Source organism: Pinus tabuliformis, chromosome 6 (assembly GCF_031772625.1).
Source record: "Pinus tabuliformis cultivar Carrire ecotype Pingquan chromosome 6, CPIR1, whole genome shotgun sequence".
NCBI classification, from domain to species: domain Eukaryota; kingdom Viridiplantae; phylum Streptophyta; class Pinopsida; order Pinales; family Pinaceae; genus Pinus; species Pinus tabuliformis.
Window position 1 is genome coordinate 1,730,365,829 of NC_142292.1, and position 5,778 is coordinate 1,730,371,606.

The 5,778-nt window shown below is 44.1% G+C and overlaps 1 pseudogene; it reads left to right on the forward strand.

Annotated features, from left to right (window-relative positions):
- The first annotated feature begins 276 nt into the window (after positions 1–276).
- On the forward strand, positions 277–1,656 carry LOC149265745 (18S ribosomal RNA; annotated as a pseudogene).
- Positions 1,657–5,778: the final 4,122 nt, after the last annotated feature.

Here is a 5,778-nt window from a genome sequence, read left to right on the forward strand (position 1 = left end):
TCAATGATGTGTTGTGATAATTGTATATTTGATTTGTGCTAATCCGTGAATCAGTTATGATTGCATGCTTCTTGTAGTTTCCTTCTTTGTTATTTTGCAGGATCTCATTGTAGCTGGGCCAGCAAAAGAGCAAGGAGTTGGGAGCAAGCAGCCAAAGAGAAGAGTTTGGATTCGACATTAAGCGCAAGGCAACGGTTAGTGCATTCCTTCATTCTCTCTTGCTTTCATAAAGAAGTAAACCTTAAGTAGTTTTCTTTACAGTTGTTGCTGAGGTACTATCACCCTTAGAGTGGGATAGGGTCATCCGAATCGGATACTTTTCCCTACAACACTGGGCTCATCGAGTCTAGTAATTGGAATGAGTACAATCTAAATCCCTTAACGAGGATTCATTGGAGGGCAAGTGTGGTGCCAGCAGCCGCGGTAATTCCAACTTCAATAGCGTATATTTAAGTTGTTGTAGTTAAAAAGCTGGTAGTTGGATCTTGGGTTGTAAGGGTCAGTCCGCCTACTCAGTGTGCACCTGCCCTTCCATCCCTTTTGTCGGCGGCATGCACCTTCCCTTAATTGGCTGGGTCGCAGTTCCGACGCTGTTACTTTGAAAAAATTAGAGTGCTCAAAGCAAGCTTATGCTATGAATACATTAGCATGGAATAACGTGATAGGAGTCTGGTCCTATTGTGTTGGCCTTCGGGACCGGAGTAATGATTAATAGGGACTGTTGGGGGCATTCGTATTTCATTGTCAGAGGTGAAATTCTTGGATTTATGAAAGATGGACCATTGCGAAAGCATTTGCGAAGGATGTTTTCATTAATCAAGAACGAAAGTTGGGGGCTCCAAGGCGATCAGATACCGTCCTAGTCTCAACCATAAACGATGCCAACCAGGGATCGGCGGATGTTGCTCTAAGGACTCTGCCAGCACCTTCTGAGAAATCAGAGTGTTTGGATTCCGGGGGGAGTATGGTCGCAAGGCTAAAACTTAAAGTAATTGATAGAAGGGCACCACCAGGAGTGGAGCCTGCAGCTTAATTTGACTCAAAATAGGGAAACTTACTAGGTCCAGACATAGTAAGGGTTGACAGATTGAGAGCTCTTTCTTGATTCTATGGGTGGTGGTGCATGGCCATTCTTAGTTGGTGGAGTGATTTGTCTGGTTAATTCTGATAACGAACGAGACCTCAGCCTGCTAACTAGCTACGTGGAGGTTCCCCTTCACGGCCAACTTCTTAGAGGGACTATGGTTGTTTAGGCCATGGAAGTTTGAGGCAATAACAAGTCTGTGATGCCTTTAGATGTTCTGGGATGCACGCATGCTACACTGATGCAGCGAACGAGTTTTTATTCCTGGTTAGAGAAGATCGGGAAATATTCTCAAGTTACATCGTGATGGGGATAGACCATTGCAATTATTGGTCTTCAACGAGGAATTCCTAGTAAGCGCGTGTCATCAACTCGTGTTGACTACGTCCCTGCCCTTTGTACACACCGCCCGTCGCTCCTACCGATTGAATGATCCGGTGAAGTGTTTGGATTGCATCGACGATGGTGGTTCGCCGCCATTGACGTCATGAGAAGTTCATTGACCCTTATCATTTAGAGGAAGGAGAAGTCATAACAAGGTTACCGTAGGTGAACCTGCGGTAGGATCATTGATAGCAAGGGTTTTCTTTTTTGGTTCGGGTTGGTTGGGTTTCGATTGCAATGTGGGACTTTGTGGTGCGTCTCTAGGGGAGTGGGTTTGGTGTTTAGCGGGAACATTGTTGGTTGCTTGTCTCGAGGTAAAGCTTGTTTTTTTCATGTGTGCTTACAAGCCATGCTTGTGCTTGTCCCACCCATCCTTTGTTTTTCTTCCCCCCCAATGTGTTTCTGCAGGGGGTCCGGTTTCTGCAGGGGGTCCGGAAGCTTGTTTCTTGGGAGCACTTCCAACGATCTGTTCGGCCAGGCATGGTTGCTGCAGAGTTGAGGTGCTCGGTAAATACGATGGATAAATTCGGACTCATTCGTAGTGGCGGTGCTCGGTCTTTTGTTCATTGGAAGGCATGGGCCAAGGTTGCGGGCTTCCATAGTTGGTTCTCTCGAAAAGGAGGCGGCGGTTTATGTGTTTCTTGGGTGAGCTTTTTCGCTGGTGGTTGGGTCAAGGGAGTGGCTGCGCACGCTTGGTAGCTCAAACCTTCCGTGAGGGGAGATTGTCGGGGTATGGTCAGTATGGGATGGATGAAGAGTGGTTCAACCTGTTGGGCTGGCCACCCTAGTCCCTCCCGACCGTTCCTCGACATGCCCTCGCGGAAGGGTTGGGTGTCGAGGTAATGAAAAACCCATCCCTCGGTCTGAGCTCCATTGAGATCGCAATTTTCCCCGCCGACTAGCATGAGGGTGGCAATCTTATCTCGTGTCTCTGCCGTCGAGGGAATTCCTCGTCCTCTGTTAACCCACTCCCCTTCTGAGGGAAAAAGAAGTAGCGGTTTGTGTCTTTGTTCCTCCCTTTGGATTGTGGGTTTTTTGTGGGACTTGCGTCATTTCTTTGTTTCGTGGTGTGCACTTTGCGAACGTCCCTCTCTCTAGTGGCCTTGCATCATCAATGTATTTGTGGCCCACGGCTTTCTCCAGCGTGAGTGTCGACCCATGACAACTCCTCTTTGGAGTTTGATTCTTTGACCCTCGTTGACTCTCTCGCTGGAAAGGTTGTTGGGTGTTTTGTACACGGAGGGGTGCAATGGTGGGGTGGGTTTGTGTTATTGGCAGTAGTCTATTTGTCGTTTGAAGCCTTGTGCCACTGGGTTGGGGGGCTGTTGGGTGTGGAGCCTGATTATCTTCTATATTCAAAGGTATCGCCACATAGGACCCCAGCTCGAAATGGGGGCAGCAACGCCGCCCGTAAAATTTTCGCTGCAGTGGGGGTCCAGGGGGGGTGGCTGCGACCTTTGGGAGCCCCCCCCTGGTGGGGGGTTTCGGGGGCAGCGCCCCCGAAGTTAAAAATAGCTGTAAAATTGCCTTGTAAAAGTATAGTAATTTCTAGTCAATCTGGGCTGTTCATTAGGCGAATGATCTGACGGTAGAACTTATGTTTATTTTAGGTTTTTTTGCCCTAGAAGGAAACCCCTCTCTTTGTATGAGGGTATTATATTTGAGGCTGTGAGATAGATGTGTATTCTGTGAGCAAGAAACAAAGAGGTGAGACTATGAGAGAAAACAGAGGATATTACAGCGGATTTGCTGTAGGTTGTGTCTCTTCATTTTGCTGGATAATAAAAAGGAAGGACTGGTTGTTCGGGGTGGACGTAGCCCAAACTGGGTGAACCACGTATATCTGTGTCTCTCTTGTTTTGTGCGTTTTCTGTGTTTATATTTCTGCAATATTTTATGTGTTCCATTGCTCCGTAATATATAATTTTCTAACAACTGGTATCAGAGCCGAAGGTATATTTGGCTGATAAACTCGCAGGAAAGAAGGGTTCCTGGTTCGAGTGGGAGCAATGGCGGAAGATGGTAAGTTTAGGGTCGAGAAATTTAACGGCCAAAACTTCTCGCTGTGGAAGATGCAGATGGAAGATTATCTGTATTAGAAAGATCTATACCTACCATTGGGCGGAAAAACAAAGATGCCGACGGGAATGAAAGATGAAGAATGGAACCTTCTCTATAGAAAGGCACTCGGAACAATACGGTTGTGCCTTGCTGCATCAGTCGCCTTCAACATTTCGAAGGAAAGAACGACAGAGGGTTTGATGCAGACGTTGTCAAAACTATATGAAAAACCCTCGGCCTCAAACAAGGTATTTCTTATGAAACGGTTATTTAATATGAATATGTCGGAAGGTGGATCTGTTGCAAATCATTTAAATGATTTTAATACAGTTACAAGTCAGTTAAGTTCTGTAGGGGTAAACTTTGATGATGAAGTTAGAGCTCTGTTATTCTTGTGCTCATTACCAGAAAGTTGGAATGGTTTGGTAATGGCCATTAGTAACTCCGTTTCTGGATCTAGTACTTTAAAGTTTGACGATGTTGTCGGTGCTATCCTTAGCGAGGAAATGCGACGGAAAAGCTCTAGTGAGACATCAGGAAATGCTTTGAGTGCAGAGTCTAGAGGAAGAAAAATGGAAAGAGGAAAGAGCTCAGGATATCGCAGTAAATCAAGGAAAGGCAGATCCAAGTCCAGATCGGGGATAGTGTGCTGGAAATGTGGAAAGAAAGGACACCTAAAGAAAGACTGTAGATCTCGGAAGGGAAAAGAAGGAGATGCACAGCAAGAAAACAATCATGAAGTAAATGTGACAGGTGAGGTGTTACAAGATGCTTTGATTCTTTCTTTCGAAAATATTACTGATTCCTGGGTGGTAGATTCAGGGGCTTCATTCCATGCCACACCTGATAAGAAATACTTTCATGACTATGTTCAAGGAGATTTTGGACAAGTTCATCTGGGTGATGATAAACCTTGTAAAATCGTTGGAATGGGTAAGGTTCTTGTAAAACAGCAAAATGGAAACCAATGGCTATTAAAGGAGGTAAGGCATGTTCCAGATCTAAAGAAAAATCTGATTTCAACAGGGCAGTTAGGCGGTGAAGGTTGTGTGACAACTTTCACAGATAAAGCTTGGAAGGTCACCAAAGGAGCCCTGGTAATAGAAAAAGGTGAAAAGGTTGGTACATTGTATTTATGCAATGGTATTTCTAACTCTGTTAATGCTTTAACTTCCAAAGGAGCAGATGCAGCATTATGGCATCATAGGCTCGGACACATGAGTGAAAAGGGGATGAAGATTCTTCACTCAAGGAATTTGTTGCCGGGTTTGAAGAATGTTGATTTGGACTTCTGTGAGAATTGCATTTATGGAAAACAAAAGAGAGTCAGATTTCTCAGAGTTGGGAAAGATAAGAAGAATGAAAAATTAGAGCTTGTGCATACAGATGTATGGGGACCTGCTCAGGTATCATCTCTTGGTGGCTCTCGTTATTATGTTACTTTTATTGATGATGCAACTAGACAAACTTGGATTTATTGTATTAAGAATAAATCTGATGTATTTGATACTTTCAAGAAATGGAAAGCTTTGGTTGAGATTGAGACAGGAAAGAAATTAAAGTGTCTTAGATCAGACAATGGAGGTGAATATTGCAGCAAAGAGTTTGATAGGTACTGTTCGGAGCATGGAATTCGCAGAGAGAAGACAGTTCCAAGAACACCACAAGAAAATGGTGTGTCAAAAAGGATGAACAGAACAATCATGGAGCGTGCAAGGTGCATGAGATTGCATGCAGGATTGCCTTTACAGTTTTGGGCAGATGCTGTAGATACTGTTGTTTATCTAATAAACAGAGGGCCTGCAAGTTCCTTGGATGGTGGTGTTCCAGAGGAAGCATGGACAGGTAAAAAGTTAAACTACTCTATTTTAAAGCCTTTTGGTTGTGAGGCCTTTGTCCATATTGATAAAGAAAATAGAACAAAGCTTGAGGCAAAGTCAAAGAAATTTACCTTTATTGGATATGGTGTTAATGATTTTGGTTATCGCCTATATGATTACGAAAATCACAAAATCATTAGGAGCAGAGATGTAATATTCAATGAAAAGGTCTTGTATAAGAATTAGTTGTAGGAAAAGAAACAGGAAAAGGAAAACAAGGAATACGCAGCTCTTGATGAAATCACTGAAAAAGTAAAGGTGCCTGAAAATAATAATAATCAACAACCACAACAACAGCAACCACCACAACAGCAACAGGCACCCCAAACACCTGAAAGTGGTGTTAGAAGATCTACCAGGATAGGTAGA